The 20,497-nt window shown below is 37.6% G+C and overlaps 1 long non-coding RNA gene across 5 annotated transcripts; it reads right to left on the bottom strand.

The window, feature by feature from the left end:
- Positions 1-8,100: 8,100 nt before the first annotated feature.
- LOC149179360 (uncharacterized) lies at positions 8,101-17,419 on the bottom strand. Of its 5 annotated transcripts, none has more exons than XR_016258918.1 (3): positions 17,135-17,419; positions 16,964-17,045; positions 8,101-8,394 (listed from the first exon to the last, which is right to left on the bottom strand). It is a non-coding gene; the product is annotated as an uncharacterized LOC149179360 (long non-coding RNA). The 5 variants fall into 5 exon arrangements; XR_016258920.1 differs by having other exon boundaries at positions 17,235-17,419; XR_016258917.1 differs by lacking the exon at positions 8,101-8,394 and adding an exon at positions 16,680-16,867.
- Positions 17,420-20,497: the final 3,078 nt, after the last annotated feature.

Genomic DNA, 20,497 nt, shown 5'->3' with positions numbered 1-20,497 from the left:
CCTTGGCTGGTTTATTGCAACAAGAGCTAAGAGAAGAGTTAATGCAAAGGTATATGTTTATGTAATTGACTTGGTTGGAAAATAGGTTGAAACCAATTAAATGTTCCACCATTAGGTTCCTATCATGTATTAATAGGTATGGAATGGCTAGAGCACCATTGGACCATAGTAGACTGTAAGGGAAAACAATTAACTTCCTATCTAATAATGAGAGTAGAGTAGAAATTTAGGGTATTAGAAGAGAAGTTAAGTTGCGACCCATTATAGCTCACCAATTAGGGAAAAGTATGTGTAAAGGTTGTCAAATTTAACCTGTATAGGTAGGATATATTGACTTTAAAGATAAATTATCTTTCTTGGACAACATTCTAATTGTTCAAGAATTTAAGGATGTCTTTCTAGAAGATATTTCAGGATTACCACCCAAAAGGAATCTTGATTTTACTATAGAATTGATCTATGGTGCTGCTCTAGTTTCCAAATCTCCTTACAGAATGAGTGTTCGGAGCTGACAGAGTTAAAAATGCATCTTCAAGAACTATTAGATAAAGGTTATATTAGACCCAGCGTGTCCCCTTTGGGGGGGGGGGGGGTGCGATTTTATTTGTGAGGAAACTTATATGACTTGTCCTTGATCTATCCATTCATATTTAGTAGCAAAAATGGTTCATGCTATGATCATGAGTGTGGATTGATAAAGTTTGATTGATAGTGTTGTAACTAGACATTTGGACATGAGCTCTACTAGTCACCTAGTCCAAATAATTTGTTAAAGTGATATTGATGAGTTTGATATCAGTTTTGATCTGATATCTAAACTTTGATAATTTGACATAGTTGATTTGATTGCACAATATTGATTTGTGTAAGGCTAAACATATTTCTTTGGTCAAGTGTTATGTTTGCAGAAAGCATTGTATGAAGCAAGATCCCTAAGCCTGATTTGTCTGCATTGATAGTTATTTGGTGAAGCTAGGATGACGTGTTGATCCGAACCTATAGTTCAAAAGTGGTCCAAGGTAAGGCTTTGATTTGGGCTTTATATAATTATGGTCTATTCTTGACAAAAAATGAGCCTCTGATGATCAAAGTAAGAGGGAGATGGCCTCTAAATTTCAAAATGAAGAATCATGGCATGATGTATTATGTCCTAAAGTTGGGAAAATAAAATCTATATAGTGAAGCTATTAAATAAAGTGGAAATGAAAATCCTTGGACACTCCGATCAAATTTCAAGAAGTTATGAAAATATTATTGAACCTATCTTGGCAACCGCTAGTTGATTGAAGCATTGATGTTCCATGTGAACACTCGTTTCGGTATTCTATGTCAATGCATGATTGAACAAATTCATACACATTCAGTTACCACCAAGCTCACTTAGAGATATTTGCATGGGATGATCTATTTTTGGTATGAGATGTTCTTCCTATGATATCTCACTGCATGGATTTATTGATGCTATTTGGGATCTTTGTTGATGAAATAAGCACATTTTGGTGTTGCCTTAGTATTTTATCTTTGATGATATTTTGGATGATAAATTCCATCGCTTTAAGCATGATCAATGTTGTGCACGAAGTTTCTAGCATGGATAGCTATGAGGTAGGATGAAGAAGCTCTTTGGAGAGTTGTTTGAGCAGATTCTGGATATGGAAAGATTACAATGTGATAACACCAAGTGGGATCTAATTGGAAGACAATATCATATATAGCTAGGACTAAGATGGCTTCATATATTGATACATTGTTTCTCTATGAGACAAACTTAGGCTTGTGGTTGTTGCCTCTATGAGAGGGAGAATGAATATGGTATCCTTTTTGTGATATGTATATTTGATTTGATGTCTTGTATGAACAAGAGACAAATTCTATTGAAACATGATGATTACCATATATGAGCATAACGATATGTTGTTGATCTACATAGAGAATCAATGATCGAGGACACAAAGCTAGCTCGTCCCCCCGGTTTTAGTTCCCATGGTGTGGAATTTAGATGGAGGGCTCCTGGGGTTGAGGCATATATGGAAAATAGGGTACCACCCCTATCTATTACACATAGGATTGTAGAATTTTTATACAAATTAGTTGGCTCCGATACCTTGTAGAAATTCCCACCTATAGATCACCTGATAATGCAATAGACTAAAACAAAATACTTGATCTACTTCTACAACCAATTTAGTAGAAGCTTAATCGAACATGAGAAACATCAATAAGAACACATATAACTGATAAGAAGGAACCAATCACACATAACACAAAATATATAACCCAGGGAAAGCCTCAGCCTAAAACCCCAACTCTATATTATCATACAAGCGGAAATATAGCCAGTATTACAAAAAGAATCAGCGTAAAAGCTATCCTGCTCTCTCTGCAATACCTATGCTGCTCATAGACAATCAAAGGCCTCTATCTAACCTTTGGTCTGCCCTCCAAGCCTCCTATTTCTTTCCATAATTATGATCGGGCTCTAGTGCAACCACATGTGTGAATTTACCTCTTCACACACTCACCAACCTCTGATCTAACTGTGTAGTCCTGAAGGAGATAAATCCTCATCATGGATGAGCTTCCTTTATAGGAAAAATATTCATCTAACTAATAGTACACTGTCCCTTTTCTGATCTCAACTGGGTCTCTGTTTGAACTAACATGCATGAGTTATTCATGAGAGAATCTTTAGTTATCTGAAGTGCAGCAGTTATATGCAAGCATGCATTAACTAACTGAACTTACTTTATTATAAACAAACTATTTAAATCAATTATAACTAGACTTGACTCAGTTAATTGAGCCAACTAATTACTACTCAAATTAGAACTCATCCTTATCTCTTTTACTAATGGATAAATTCCTCAATTAATAGATAAATTGTTGCATGTCCTCACATAGACTTCATGTTTGATTTTTCACAACTAATTAACTCATGGAGAATTAATTAATTTATTTTCAAACAACTGCTAAGACCAAATTCGAATTTTACTTCCTATTTTTAGTCCAGAAACTAACTAAAATAGGAATCCATCCTGAAATGCTAAAAATAGAAATTGTATTTTTAGCACTTCCATTTTTCATTCCCTGTTTCCCAATCCAGCATTGGTACCCAAACTGCTATTTTTAGCATTTCTTGTTTCCATTTTCAACAAGGGTTGGATTTTTTCCTACCCTATCTTGGTATTTGTAGATTCTACCCTAGTTGGCATCATACCCACTAGTCCGACTTGTTGGGATTATCCCTCCCCATCTAGGCAATGGGTTGAGGAGGCTTGGGGCATGTGATCCTTACCTATTGGTAAGTCAAGTATCTAGACCAATATTGGATGATGATCTAGGTGTTCCACCACATGACTCTTGAGGGTCGTTATTGGGTAGATTGATAGGAAATAAGATGGGTTGAGATGTGCTCCCCTATATCACTTATTGCTCGATACGAGGTTGTATATGTTTAGCCCCCCCATGAGATTATAGGTTAATATTAAGTTCATTGATGTTGTTCTTGATTGAGCTAATCCCTCCAATGATGATGCAGGTCATCGATTTGGCTCCCTTCTAATGTTTCCCTGGTGGTAGAATTAGGTTCCCTTTTGACAGAGATTTTTGGGCGGTAGTTGTGGCTCCCCAATGGATAGAGGATGGTCGATTGAGCCCCCTTCCAATGTCAAATTATTCTTCTTTTAGATTCAAGAATGTTGAGAATATGAGAAGGGACAATCAAGAGATATGCATAAATAAGTAAGAGATGAATCAATATGAACAATGATGATACATGATGATGAGATACTTGACATTGGATATGATTTGATGACATGATACACATGACATCATGCAAGTGGAATTCTCCTTAGTTGAGAGGGAGTGTTGAAATTGGAGACTATGCCCAAATTCCACTTTGGATAGCTCATTTGATGGAGATGATGATTGTATTGAATTCCTCCTCTCAAAAGGTCCAAAATCGACCTAAATATCATCAAATTTGGACAAGGAAAAGTATGTTTTTGAATTTTGAGACCAAATGTGCTTATTTGATCAAGTTAGCCCTAAAGCAAATTCAACACCCTTGGAATGCTATAAACACAAGCGACCTTTATCTCATTTTCACATTGTCATGGATAATTCTTTTATTCTCTTTCTTGTTTTTGGCTCGCATAGGTCTAAGGTGTTATTGTGAAATTTCTTGAAAGGTGTACAAAAACACTTCACTTAAGTCACTAGGTGACAAGTGACCCTAACAACAACTTGATCACTGCTTGTGATTCAAATCTGAAATAAAAATGGAAAACCTGGAACAAAACATATAAACGATCCAAAATAGAAGGCAACAGTAAAAATATCCAATGCAATAACCCAAATGGAAAGTCTTAAATTGAACAAATATTTTATTAAAAACACCTAGTGAAGGAGATCTACAAATGGGTCTATAAGTTCCCCTCCATGGGATGGGTCCTTTGATGTCCTTGATGCTTAAGAAAATGATATTCTCTCTCAATATGTGAAAAAACTAGACAAAATTTGGAGAACTTGAATGGGATATCAAAAGAAAAAAGACGATAATGGTGACAATGATTATGGTCATGGTGAAGAATGAATGAAAAACCCACCTATTTATAACAAAGTATTGAGTTAATATCGAAAATGGAGAATGATAAAATAATACTAACCAAATCAAAATCTTACCACTTGGAATACTTTATTATATTTATTGGAGAGGTAAAAGATATTTAAAATTGTTAAAATTCTTTATTTAGAAATAATTAACAAACAAAATGTTTATTAACTATTTCGCAAGAATTAAGAATGGTGTGAAAATGAAATACTTATGAAATAGTGATTTAACAATTATTCCAATAACAAAAATAAGGAAAATTAAATAAATATTGATTTATTTATTTATTTGCAAGAGAATTAATCAAATGTGACAAGGAATAATTATTTAATAATTATTCCTAGAGAAATTAAATAAATAATGATTTATCTAATTACTATCGTGGGTTTTTTTATTTAAATTAGAAAATAATTTAATAAAAGTGGTTTACTAAATTATTTTCTACAATGAAAGTGATTTTAATATGGTAAAACTAAATCTACATAGTGTATTTCAATCCTCCTAGTTAGAAATGGATAGGTGATCATTTTTTGGTGATAACATATTTCCCCCACACGTATGAGTGTTAGGAAAAAATCGTATAACTGAAATACGTTGTAGGTTACACTTCCATGAGACAACAAAAGTGGAGTCAAAGAGAGAGAGAAAGATCTGAAGAAAGTCAATGACAGAAAAATAATGGAGGGGGTGAGACCTACTAAACTCATAGAAGTCTCCTTTATGTGGGAGTACATGATCTCAAATGAGGCCGGGGAGGCATACCCATACCCATCGGCATAACTGCATACAAAGAATAATGATGAGCCCAGTAATGTGGGACTGAGCTACAAAGTACATGATACATGATACATTAGCATCAATGAGCTAGAAAATAATACAATGGATCCCATATATATAATGTGCCTAGAAAAACATAGTCCATAACTGAATAGAAGAACATCTCAATACATGACACATAATGTCCCTCAAGCTAACATAGTGAGGGGGGATCACAACCAAAGAAGCCCTCTAGAACAGGAAAGGACTTTGAGGATTTGAATGGATCATCTGAAGGAGACATGCATGTTGTCGGCGTTGCAAGTGATGGAAATTGAACCCATGCGTCGGGGGTACTTGAAGGGCCACCCTCTCATGAGGTCTGGAACATATCACACACATGAGGGAATCATTAGGACAATCATTTGGATCACCAAAATTTCAAGTGTACGAATCTCAATTGTGTGATAAGGAGCTGATGTCGAGCACATGAGAAACAACCAAGTCAAAGGCCAATAATGACTCCATTTTCTTGATCCAAGGCATTGCACAAAGATGGTAGCTGGAATCAAGGTACACTGCCCTCTAGACCACTCTTCTAGAATAAATGTGTTAAGGCCGACAAAAGAGGGCCCATTGAAGTAAAGGTAATAAGGAATCCTCAACAAAGACATGAGGGATCATAGTAGAGTGATTGATGTACTGACACCAGGGATGGTCATGGAATGAAAGAATATAAGTGGTGGACTGACGATTTTCCTTGTCAGAGCATAGTAAGGATGTTTGACCTAGTAGTGACTAGCTAGATTCTACAGGAGATGGTCAATGACTCAAATGAGGGTTTGTTAAATATGCAGTAGTAGAGATGGAGGTCACATATGAAAAATGGCATGGATGTGACATGATGACATATCAAACATTTCAACAGGACTCAAGGGGACTCATAATAGACTCCATAAGTACAAGGGTGACTAATCTCAGATGCTCTAAACAAGGGTGACCTGATGATACTGTCACATGGGGGAGTCCAAGAGGGGACCATAAAAGCACGAGTAAATGATAGTTACTCATGAAGAAAACCAACACATGATTCAACTAGTTCAAAGGTAAAATGATACCATAATATGGCTGACTCAAATGAAGATCTTTGACTTTAATAGGAGGCAAAGTGACACCTCATGGAAAAAATGGCTTCTTGGCAACATCACCCATGTCTTGCAAATGATTTTTGATATGTTGTTTCCAGTGATAGACTTCAGCTTTTGTATCATAAGCTACCCAAGAAAAGTCTCTTCTTACAAAGCTTCAGTATCACAAGCTACCCAATACATTTCTCTTCTTAAAGAGCTTTTGTATCACAACATACCGAAGACAGTTCTCTTTTTGTAGCACTGGTTAGTCACCATTAACACAATATAACTTTCAAACAAAGGAAAATGTTTGTTAGGACAAATTCAATTTGTTTTCAGGTAAAACCCAACCTTTTGTTGATAATATTTAGCTACTTATACTAAATAGTAAACATAAAAGTAAGTTTTCAGGTGAAACAATTCTTGTATTTTAAATTAAAATAAAATCAATTATTATTCTTATCTATATAAAATAAAGATGCGCCTAATATTTAATTTTAATTAATAAAATAAATATTGACCCCGTAATAATGAAATAAAGATTGACCCTATTAAGGAAAAAAATATATTTAAAAGGGATATAATTAGTATATTTAGTTTTATTTATAGTTATAAAAGGATATAATCACTATATTGAGTTTTTTTTTATTTATTGATTTAGAAAGAAAAATATTGTTTTATCTCTATATATATATATATATATATATATATATATATATATAATTTATTCTTTAATATTACTTTGAAGATAGATACTACATTGCTATCTGGTTTTTTTTTATTTACTCACTAAATTCTTAATCAAATAGGTATACAATCTATAATTTTGTGTTTTTTTTATCGGGTTTGTTACAATACCATGGGCCAAGTATCATAACTTATCAATACCATTTTCCCAAAAAACATAACTCACTAAGTTCTTGACCAAATAGGTACACAATTTATAACCTAGTATTTATTTTTATTCCAATTGGTTACAATACCATGGGCCAGTACCATGACTTATCAATATCATTTCTCGAGAAACCATAATTCATTTCAAAATCAAAATATTGTTTTTTAATTTTATTTCATAACATTTTTATACTCACTAATTTCTTGACCAAATAGGTACACAATCTATAACCTGTGTTTATTGTTAGTCTATTATATGAGAAATAGTTTTTTTTTTTTTTTTTAAATAAAATTCATAAATCCAAATTGCAGGTAAAATTTTAAATATATAAACTCAATTGAATTCTTGATAAAATTTGTCCCAAAACCTTATGAAGATCTTATTATGTTAAATTTTTATATTTATTTTTAATATTACATTAATATAAATTATATTAAACTATGCTATATATATATATATATATATATATATATATATATATATATTTCAAAAGTATCAATTGTTTTTTGCATAAGATGCAAGTACTAAATAGGAACACAACATATTACACTTTATTTTATTATTTAATGAAATATCATATATTACCTTTTTTTTATGTGGGAAAAGTCGTAATTTTCATTATAGAAGAAAATTACAGAAAATTACATTTTGCATATGCAGAAGCATTGTTTGAGTAAGGCGTTGCATGTTCAAAAATGGAGAAAACGTTGAGCATTCCTTCGCAGAGGGAGTATTTGGAAATGAACAAAAAATAAGTAAATTGTCAGCCTCTTCGCAGAGAGGGAGTAATATGTTCTATAAATATATATAGTTAAACAAAAAAGATAGTCATCAAAATTGAAATCTGTTCTTTCAATGCTGCTCATATGGATTCAGGATCCATAAAAGGTCTGTGATAGTGTTGATAAACAACACCATCCTTTTCTTCGCAAATCAACCAATTTTCGTCATCCCTGATCACTGGTTCTTTGGATAAGTGGTCAGCAACGGTGTTCCACTCCCTGTAAATATGATGACAAGTAAAAGAGTCAAAAGACATGATAAGTCTATGAATCTCATCTAGAATATGCTTCAATGTATATGGATTGCAAATGTGTTTTTTTTTATCCAATTAACAACTAGTTTTGAATCACCAAAAAGTTGTAAATGCGTGCAATGTTTATGTAATGCATATTGGATTAGGAATTTGGCAGTTAGAAGCTCGACATAGTTGTTTGTTCCCCTACCCAAACCCATTTGAATTTTAAAGGAGTGGGTGTCTAATAAATGCAGTATAGCTCCTCCTCCACATCCATGTTCCTGAGCTGAGCCATCAATGTAGGCCCATGGAAGGGAGTGATCAATGACTTCCACCTCAATTCTCCTATGCTGATTTTGAGTTGCTTCTTCGGGTATCATCTGGTACTCTGTGGATACTCTGTTTAGAATGGAAAGCCAGTGAGGGGATTTTTGCTGAAAGATTATTTGTTTTCTAGCAATCCAACGTGCCTAGCATATAACCAATTGTATGTCCCTTTCCTTGTCATTGGTTTCCTTCCACCAGTTACCCCAAGCCTCCTTTATACTGTTCCCATGCCATCTTCTAGATATGGAGAGCGATGTGAGGAAGACATTCCATAGATTATGTGTGGCAGGGCAGTTCAGAAAGAGGTGTTCAGTATCTTCATTACTGCTTTTGCAGAGGTGGCACTAGAATGGCCCAGAGAATGATCATTTCATAAGATTTGCACCTGTCAAGACTTTGTTGTTAAGTATAGACCACATAAGAATCTTTTATCTTGGGGCTGCTCTTAATTTCCATAAGAGGTTCCACCATGTCTTAGTAGTTGCCGACTTAAGGGAATTCAAAAGTACCAAATATCCAATCTTGGGGGAGTAGTATCCATTCTTAGCAAAAGCCCAGATGAACTCATCTTCTTGCTTCGATATCCTGACATGGGCCTCTGTTAATGCAGATATGTAGTGTCTCCATTCTTATTGCCAGGGCAAGGGAATGTTAACTGCTGCTCCAGATCTCCAGGCTTAATGTGCCAATAAGGATCGATCGTTATCCACAATATGACATATATGAGTAACGCCCTGTTCTACTAAATGATATCTCAGGTCGTCTGTAAGTCTATGCATGTTGCCACAGCCTATCTAGGGGTCTTCTCCTATGCATACCGAGGAACCATATCAAATTCTCCAAGTCAGTCCATTTCTTATCAGATCGTAGCCTTTGTTACTGCCTTCCAGATGATGGAGATGTTCCCATTGTGTTTGTAGCCTTGCCTGTTCCAATCAAGTGAGGTTTTCGGGGTGAGGTATTTGGAGGTAACAACCCTCATCCAAAGGCTGCAATTATTAAGAAGCTGCCATCCCAGTTTTTCCACAAGTGCTTTAGAGAAAGAATCCAGTCTCTTGATTCCCCAACCACCCCATCGCTTAGGCAGTGCCAGAGATTCCCATTTGGTTCGAGAAAAATTCTTCTTGGCTACTTCCCCTTCCATAGGAAGCGGTAGCATATGCTTTGTAGCCTGTTCAGTATGCCTCTAGGGATCGAGGCTAAGGTCATCCAGTAAACAGTTGTTGCTTCTAGAACTGTTTTAATCAGTACTAACCTGCCTACTCTGGAAAGATACTTATGATACCATATGTTCAAAAAATTTTCTACTTTAGAGATGAGCCAAATCGAGTCTACAATTTTATAGCCAAACGGCATCAGACGGTAACCCAGGTATTTTAAACCTTCCTCTATAGGATGAGTTATAAAGGGGAATCTTCTTAAAGCAAAAACAATTTTATTCTAGGAGCAACCAGTGGCTGTCATGGTGGATTTAGGTTCATTCAGCACCATCCCCATGGACTTTTGAAAAGTGCCCATGGAAAGGTGGAGGGCGGTGAGATCGCGAAGGCTACCATTGAGAAAAATGAGGACATCTTCCACGAAGAGCAAATGAGTCAATGTAAGTGAATCAAATATTTTGATGCCTTTTATCCTCCCCTCTATTTGTTCTTCTTCGATAATGTGACTGAGATCCTCCATGATAAGAAGGAACAATAGAGGGGACAGGGGGCATCCCTGCCTGAGACCCTCTCTCGGCATGAAAAAAGGGGGATGTCGACCGTTTAATGAGAACACTGTAAGGTACATCTGTTATACAACTCTTTATCCACTTAATGAAAGAGAAAGGAAATCCCAAGTGAGTTAATAGGACATGGAGGTAAAGCCGGTTAACCCTATGAAAGGCTTTTGATAAATCTATCTTCAGTATCATTCCTTTTAACTTCCTATGCTACACCGAGTGGAGGAGTTCCTGTGCCATGCCAATCGCCTTATGAATCTGCCTATTGTGTAGGAAAGCAAATTGTTCCCAGGATATATGGAGGGATAATATAGTCTTAATGCGGTTAGCGATAATATTGGCTATAATCTTATATATGCAGTTGCATAAGGAGATAGGTCTAAAGTCGTCAAAGGAGGTGGGCTTGTTAGTTTTGGGTATAAGAGCAATATAGGTAGACTTGAGGCCTCCTGGGATCCTTCCTCTACTTCTACTTTCCTCTATGAGCCATAGGAGGTCCATTCCCAATACCTCAAATAAGGCTAAATAAAATTCCACTGTCCATCCATATGACCTCGGACTCTTATCCTTCTTTAGCCACTTTAGTGTGTCTTCGAGCTCTTGTAGTGATACCTGCCGCATGAGTTCCTGTTCCATCTCTTGATCAATGAATCCATGGAAGAGTTGCGTGACATGCATTACTTCTGTTAGGGTGGCATTTGGAGGAGCCTTATATATTTTTTGAAAGTGTGCACATGCTAATGTAGCCAGTTCTCTAAATGATTGCACTGTTCATCCCTGAGAGTCTTGGAGATCCCATATGGTATTAATGGCTTTTCTACCATTGGCATGTTTGTGATAGGATTTTGTGTTGTCATCCCCTTCCTTTAGCTAGATGGCCCAAATTTGGAGTCTCCAGCTCTCTTCTCTGTTTCTCTTCAACAGTGCTATAGAGTGCTTATACCTTTGCTCCTAGGTTATCACACTGCCCCCAGTATCCTCCTCAATAGATATGATATCGTCCTCTGCTGATCTCAGGATTAGGTTGTCCGCTTCCTTCTTCTTCATGGCCCATGCCTTGGAAAGGACCTTCAACTCCTTCATGTTATGAGAAAAGTCCTAACTGAGATTCTTGAAAGAGCCTGGGGGGTTTTCCTTCCAAAAATTAGTCACCAATTTGATATATTCTATATCTCGTAGGTAGGTAGAATTGAATTTGTACGGGGCCTTTGGTTTGACTGTTATATCCTATAGCTCAAGGTAGATGGGTCAATGGTCCAATATACTGCCAGAACCCACCCATTGTCTTATGTAGGCTCCCCTCCTGACCAAGTGTTTCTTAGTAAGGAACCTGTCAAATCGTCTAGCCAGGCTTGCATCCCCAGTTTTGATATTCCTCCACGTGGGTTGCACTTTGGCTGAGGGGATGTCAATAAATCGATGGGTCTCTAGGAGGTTTCCAAAGAAACCAGATAGTGCATCCAACTGAGCATGATTTCCCCAAGATTTTGCATATTCCAGGGAGAAATTTAGGTCTCCACCTAAGATAATGTTATCTTGTTGCAGGAGGGAAGAATTAACCAAATCTCTCCAACAAGCGGCTCTATCTTGGCAAGGGCCATATACATTATAGATTATGTACTCTGATTCAAGGGTGGGGGAGTAGATATCTGTAGCCAAGTATCCCCAACCTCCCAAAACCCTCAGGTTCTTTATAGAGATATTTTAGGTGGCCAAGGTTAATCCCCCAGATCTGCTAGAGGCATCAAGGGAATGGAATGTCTAGCTAAGTAGCCATGATTCAAGTAAATGAGATTTAGTGCTAGGAGGACCAAGGGTTTCTTGTAGAAATATGACATCTACTGGCTCGAAGGCAAATAGACGTTTGAGGACCAGCTTCTTATCTATGCTAGCCATCTTGTGACAGTTAAAGGAGAGCAGCTTCATGGGGGGGTGGGGGGGAGGGGCTTGCTATGCTCTAAGGGCCCAATTGATAGTTTTCTATTTCCTTGATGCAATATCCTCCCTAGCCTGATGCTTGGCTTTGGATATATGGGAAGGACGTCGTCGGGTTTTATGAGGGGAGGAGGGAATACTACCTTGAAGCCAATGATGTGGAGGCCCTGGGAATGCATCTCAGAGTGAAAGGGTTAACGGGATTCCGAGGGGGGGTTGGGCGAGTAATGGGAGGGAGGAACCATCCATGAGAGAAGGCTGAGGGAAGGAGTATGTAGGGGGAGGTGGAGCAATAGTGCAATGTTGAACCCATGGCGTCTGATAAAGCAGCCAGGGGGGGAAGCAAGGAGGAAGAAATTATAAGAACGCCCAAAGAAGCCAAGGACCAAGATTGCTGAGATAGGAGTGGCAATACAGGAAAAAAAAAAGATGAAATAAAAGAAGAGAGAGGTGGATTTGACATACCTGTGGAGTGTCCCTTATGGCTTCCCGTGCTCTTATTAATGGTGGGGAGGGAGGCCGGAGAGGATATTTTTCCCACTTCTTTGTTGATTCCTTCTCATGTGCAATGTCTACTTCCACCGGGGCTTGTAGAGGTTGCTCTTCCATTTCCATACTGGGTAGAGGAATGTCCCGAGGGGGGAAATCCTCCTATTCCATGTTCTCTGCTTGATGGCCCTTCTTAGTGATCAGGGGGAAATCCTTGTAAATGTGTCCAAATTTGTGGCATCTGCGACACCTGTATGGTATGCCGTCATAGTCCAGTGGCTTCTTCCGAGTGAATGATCTCCACTGTATGGTAATGAATTCCTAAAGCCCTCCCCTAGTGTCCATATGAACCAAAAGTCTAGCAAAAGCCATCTTTCCCGTAGACAAATAGGAGTTGTTGAATTCCATGTATGTGCCAATTGAATTCCCAATGCGTCTGAAAATATCTTCGAACCAGAAGTGTAATGGGAGTCCCGGTAGTCTGACCCATATCGGACGTACACCAAGCTGCTCTTTGTCCGAGTCGAATAGCGAAGAACGACACTTCAAGAGGACTAGGGTGTGCTCAAAGTGCCAATAGGACGATAGGACCCAAGTCGTGTGGTCTGGTCTAGAGAAGTGTAGGGAAAACTAGCCTTTCACAAAAGTCTGGACTGTGGGCAGGTCAGCAAGATGGTGCCCCCAGCCCTCTGATGTCCATGATTTTATGCGGGCCATAGTGTAATTGCGTCCCCAAACTCTTCCAACCAACACCCTGTTTGCAATGTCCATTGTATCCCCAAGTCATATATCCTCCTCGAGTCTGAGGAATGTGTTGAATGACTTAGTTTGAAGGAACTTGGTCTTCTTGCATACCCTAAATCCAACCTCAGTGACTCCTCCACGATCAAGGGATTGCTCCGCTTTAGGGGAAAACACTAGGGGAGGGGGTGAGTCGACAAGGAGAGTACTTGTTAAGGGGGGGATGGTGGTATAGCTACCAGAGGGAGGCAAGGACGAGCATGGCAGGATTTGGGGAGTCAAAGTGGGAGAAGGAGTAGGGGCAGCAGAGGGTAAAATGGACAAGGGGGAGGGGTGTGACCAGAGGTAGGGGATGGAGGGTTAGGGTTTAGGCATCCTGACACAAACCCTAGGGAAGACAGAGATGGCGAGTTGGAGGAGAGGGATGGCCAAGTTGGGGGATCGTCCAGTAAGATCACCCCGTGATCAGATGGGCCTGAGAGAGAAGAGAGCCCAGAGATAGCTTCATGCAGTTCATTGCTAAACGGATGCATTCCAAACTTGAGAGAGAAGAGAGCCCAGAGATAGCTTCATGCAGTTCATTGCTAAACGAATGCATCCCAAACTTAGCTTAACGCGGGGAGGTTTAGATAGAACCCTCCGCTAATGATTCTTCCGATTAATCCTCCAAATCAAGATCCATCGCTGTGAGGGGAAAGGTATCTCCAGCTGCCGGAGGTAACCGTCAAGGACTGGAGTGGCAAGTTGACAAAATAGTTGGAAATCCTGGGCCAATGCTCCAAACCGTGGTGCAGGTAAACGACCGCTATAAAAAACTAAGTAAAAAAGAACTTTGTTACAGAGAAGGGGTATATTATAATGGCTACGCCTATTCCGAGGTGAACGTGTACGCAGGCAGTACAGACAGCTGCATCGATAAGTAGAAGCTATGCATGGCCTACCCATATCTGCCTTCTCATAGCTCCATCAAAATAAATCCACATTATTCTCATATATTACTTTATTTGTAACATTAAAATATTAATATTATAGTCAAATAAATTTGATGAGTTTAATTGTTTTAAAAATTCAACTTCAAAACTGATATAGGTTGGATTTTTTTTCTTAATTAATATTTTTGGTCATGTAAATATGTAACACCCCGTGTGGAAGTAAAAACTTAAATTACTGTTGTTAGTATTTTTATTTTAAATTTTATAAAAATGACCAGTTACAATAGATAATAATGAATTTCTTTTGTGGAATTCTGGAAAATGGTTAAGAGTTAGAACATAATGAATATTCCAGGATAATCTAAAGAAAGTTTTGGAAAACCGTCAGAAAACCGTCAGAGGCAGTTATTATTCATTTCCTTTAAAAAGGGATACTAGGGGACAATTCCTTTAAAAAGTGATACTGGGGGACGAATTGGGTGTTGGCCACCAGAGGGAGGAATCACCTAAAGATGAAGGATACATGAAAACTGCAGGAATATTTCCAGAGCTGATTTGGACCAGTGGATTCGGATCATGAGGTTTTGAGGCCTAAGCTTGAGAGGTTATATATAGTTGTGCCAAATGTTTGCTAGGGGGGAATCTAAACGTAATTGCTAGTTCCATTGGAAGGGGGGACTGGTCTCATTCTAGTTTCAAACTCTTAATCATCTAAGGAATTTTAGATAAGTACATTACTCACTATTTTTGATGATATAATAAGTTCATAATCATGTGTGACACTGTGAATTTATTTATGAATGGGAAGCAATAACGGTTTGGTTGTTGCTTTTAAAAGATTTCTTGTACTTTTTTCTTATATGGAAGTTACCTAGCAGTAAAGGCTTAATGGTTGGTACAAAACAAAGGCTTAATGGTTGGTACAAAACAAAGTGTGTATCTGCGAGTGTGTCAATCCTTGTTAAGGGAAAACTATAAACAATGTTGGTAATAATAAGATGCGAAACCTGTTACTGTTGTTAAAAGCATTGTTGAGTTCAAAGGCGTGTTATTGTTGTTAAAGAATTGTTGAAAGCCAAGCCGAGTATCCCAGCCCAGCAGCCCATGATCCCATGATCCCAGCCCAGCTATGATTGGCAAAGAATCCTGGGATTGACAACAGGCATTGACTAGCGGCATCTACACCTGTATCGACTACCAGCATTGAGTACCGGCATCGACTCTTGGCATACATCAACTAGCGGCAAAGAATCCTGGATCAGTGCATCGAACCTGTATCGAGTAGCGGATCGACTCTTGGCATCGACTCCTGTATGATAACTGGGCACGTGGGATTGAAAATTAAAAGGTGGGGATTGTACCTAAGAATAGCCTGGTGAGTGGATTCTTGTTATGATTATGCACCCTACCAGTAATTTTATTCAATTTAATAGTAATAACATTTAAATACATAGAATAGTCATGCATGGCACCCCAAAGTGGTAACACTATAATGATAAGAACGAATATAAAACATGTATATAGATATAAGAATAATTGTGGCTACTTGTGTTGATTTATAATAATTAACAATGAGAGATCTTCTATTGCACTCTGAACCTAAACCAAACAACTCTGCATTCCAAATAGTGAACTTGACTCACGTTTAGGCAATAGTAAGGAAAACACTGAACCTATTCACCGGATTTACCTTCTGGCCATTCCCATTAGGACAATGAGGAGGCGATTCCTGGTGGTTGAAGGTGGATTTTGCAACTTTTACCTTAAATAAAGGAAACCCTATTATTAGGGTTGCTTATAACTGTAAGTGAATTAATTCATATCTCTCAAAATGATAGTAGCTTTAATAATATCAAGTCAGTAGCAAACAAGAATAACCTACAACATCCATTCTTGCCATTACAAAGAGAAGAAAACATATAAGCCGCTGGGAATAATTTCTTAACTAAATTGAACTCAATAGAGGAAGTTCGAATCTTATAGTCCGAGAGACTGAAACGCTCGACAAAAAATTTACATCAAGGAATCTTGATTAGTTAACCTAGTTGACAGTGTCACAACAGGCTTGCAATTGAAAAGAAACAATTATGCAATACAAAGAAATGGATCTCAAATGGAAAGGAGTAATAAATCATTCTTGATACACATATATTAACCAAAATTAAGTGTCACATTTAAGATCCAGGAGATAATCCCGAGGGTGAAACCCTCTAAAAATAAAGATTAAAACTCTGTGAAATGCCAGAAGTAACGTGAATTAGTCCATAGCTCCATTGAAAAGCTTGAAGTGGAAACGCAAAACCTCTGAGGTTCTGTTATGAAGAAACACGTTAAGAGCCCATTCCTTTTTCCAAATGACAAGAATAATTTTTCATGAGAGCAGCAGGGGAACAAATGTGATTACCAACCTGAAGGTGGAGAGTCGTTCCTTCCAAGCCAGCCTCTGGAACCCTGATACTTACTCGTCGCTTTGAAACCCCGATTGGTAACCTGAAAACAGAAGGACATAGACATTAAGGTGAATATTCGCCTTTGAATCCGCAGAAAAGACAAAGAATTAATAATTGAATGAGGATTACAAGAGTTTTTTCTACAAGTGGGGCAGCCCGACAGGTTTAGGTTGAGTGTTAAGCATCATGAATACCCTATAATGAGCATTGAGTGACAAGGAAAGCTAACCATGAACCTAAAACAGTAAGACCATACTGATTTTTCCAGTGGTGAGTAACATAATTAGGGAAGAGTCGAGCTCATTTCTTCGGCTCGAAGGAATGAGAATGAGGATGGTCCACAATAAACCAGATAGGTAGTTACCCTAACCCACCATCTTGCCTCTCGACCATGTGATGGGCTACCTCGGGGAAACAAAATGGAAATGATGCCAAGTGGAGGGTGGATCGACATGCACCTGGAGGGCACCTCGAGGGTTTGACAACCATATGAGTTAAAGATAAGCGCATATAGGAATTACCAGGGTTAAATCTCATAACAACTGTTAGGCAATATACCATGAAATCCAAACTTAGATTTGAAATCTCTGTGAGATTTATTTTAATTAAATGTTTGTACCATAGTCAGACTCATATATTAATTAGTCAAATGATTATGGTATGATTGTATTGCATTAGTTAATTCCGTAATTATATTGAATAGACATTTATGGTAATTTGGATGAGCTATGCAGTTAAAAGGAAGTATGAATGTAAATTTCCTTTTATTACCTTATACTTAGGTTATGTAGGTGTGACAAGTGGTATCACGGCCCTTAGGTTAGTACACTGAGGCCTGAAAGGATTATTATGGAATAACAAAAGTAATTATGATACACAAAGGAAGAATGTTAATGCATTATGAGATGAGGAGTAGGATATGCCCCATCCGAAGGGACAGTCATATAGAACCCAAAGGTGTGGGTACAGTTGGGTGAGCCAAATCAAAACACAAATGCGACACTACTAGAAACAATAATGGAAACATTCCAACAACTACGAGTAGAGATGTTGAACTTACGAGCAAGCAATGAACATTTATGATTGGAACAAGAAAATATTATGGAGCCTTTCAGATAAGCAGAATCAGAGGAATCCTAATCCCAGTCAGGATGAGGAAAATAGAGCAGAGTCGCATAGACATCAAGATGAGTGTCTGGAGTCTGAGGGAGGGTGAACTGACCATGAAGAAGAATTTGATAATGTTTCTAATAAGAATGGATTTAAGAGACAAAAGACTGAACTTCAAGGTGAATTTGAAAAGATCAAGCCACCAATATACAATGGAGAGGCCAAGGAAGCGACAGAGGCTTCGTTAATCAACATCAACAAATACTTTCAAATATATGAATATGAAGATAATTTGAAGCCAAGGTTAGCAATATACTAATTGCATGGTAGGCCACTTTGTGGTGGGAATAAAGTAAAACAATAAGTGAAATTGATGAGAAAAAAATCACATAGGAACAATTCCATAAGCATTTTAAGGATAAATACCTAACTGTAGTTCTACGATGACAAGGCAAAAGAGTTTCATGACCTGAAATTGGGACAACAAATGGATGAGTTCATAGCTATGTTTAGCTCCATGTTGGGATATTTTCCTTACATTCGGGAAGAGAAGGCTAAATTCCAACGCTTCATCAACAATTTACAAATTTATATGAAGGAAAAGTTGGAATTTGACAATCCTAAGATGATGGATGAGGTTTGGAAGGCTCGAATTTTCTATCAGCAGATGAAGCAGAAGGGCGAGGGCACCAAAAATTGGACAAATAAGAAAGGGCAAAGAAATTTCTCAACCAGCAAGAGCATGAAAAATATTAGTACCAGATATCCAGGTCGGAAAGGATCAAGTGGACTAGTAGGTAGGAATCAACAAAGGTATAGACCTCAAAGTGAAGTGAAACAGAGTGAAGCATCTAGCAAGATGGAAACTAATCAGGTTCCTAAACCTCCTTTGCATGTTGGGGTTGTGGGGAACCCCATTACTACAAAAAATGTCCCCATTGAGGGAGAATTGAATGAGTTGAAAACATTCAAGAAGCTTTTGCTATTGGTGATATGGCAAGGAACATACCAAGGATTAACACGGTGTTGGAGGACCGACAGAAGAATACCAACCATCGATGGTGGAACTGGAAGGTAATATATCCAACCACCCTGTTTCCATTCTGATAGATCTGGGTGCAAGCTTAAGCTATGTTAGCCCAAGAGTAGTTGATTTATGTCGTTTGATAAGTACAAAGTTTAGGAATCCTTGGATGGTCTAGTTAGCAATAGGAGCTAAGAGAAGAGTTAATGGAAAGGTAGATGATTGTGTAATTGAATTGGCTAGACAACGGGTTAAAACCAATTTAAATGTGCTACCATTAGGTTCCTATGATGTATTAATAGGTATGGATTGGCTAGAGTAGCATTGGACCATAGTAGACTGTAAGGGAAAAACAATTAACTTCCTATTTGATAATGGCAGCAGAGTAGAAATTTAGGGTATTAGAAGAGAAGTTAAGTTGCGACCCATTACAACTCACCAATTAGGGAAAAGTATGCGTAAAGGCTGTCAAATTTACATAGTCTAGGTAGGATATACTAAGTCTAAAGATAAACTATATGTCTTGGAAAACATACCAATTTTTCAAGAATTTAAGGATGTCTTTCTAGAATATATTTCAGGATTACCACCCAAAAGGAATCTTGATTTTACTATAGAATTGATCCCTAGAGCTGCTCCAGTTTCCAAAGCTCCTTACAGAATGAGTGTTCCAGAGCTGATAGAGTTAAAAATGCAGCTTCAAGAACTATTGGATAAAGGTTATATTAGACCCAGTGTGTCCCCTTGGGGGTCCTAGATTTTATTTGTGAGGAAAAATGATGGTGCTCTGTGGTTGCATATAGATTATAGATAACTGAATAAATTAACTGTAAAAAACAAGTACCCCTTACCTAGAATCAACAACCTATTTGATCAAGTAAAGGCCATTGTGGTATTTTCCTAAATTGATTTATGATCTGGTTATCATCAGATTTGTATCAAGGATGAGGATATATATAAAACCGCATTTAGAATGTGTTATGGTCTTTATGAGTTCGTGCTTCTACCATTCAGACTCACCAATACACTAACAACATTTATGAGTATGATCAATGGGTTTTTTCATCCATTTCTTGATAAATTCATTCTTATCTTTATTGATGATATCCTTTTATATTCCAAGAGTGTGGAGGATCACAAAGAACACCTGTGAATAGTTTTCCAGACCCTAAGAGAAAACCATCTCTACACCAAGTTTAGCAAATGTGACTTTTTCAAGGACGAAATTCAATATTTGTGACATATTATTTCCTCCACTGGTATTGTGGTATATCCATAGAATATCGAACTATCATGAACTGACATGTTCCAACTAGTGTGGCAGATATACGATCTTTTATGGGTCTTGTTGTATATTA

Source organism: Pinus tabuliformis, chromosome 4_1 (genome assembly GCF_031772625.1).
Source record: "Pinus tabuliformis cultivar Carrire ecotype Pingquan chromosome 4_1, CPIR1, whole genome shotgun sequence".
Classification (NCBI taxonomy): domain Eukaryota; kingdom Viridiplantae; phylum Streptophyta; class Pinopsida; order Pinales; family Pinaceae; genus Pinus; species Pinus tabuliformis.
This window is presented reverse-complemented; position numbering and strand designations above follow the sequence as displayed.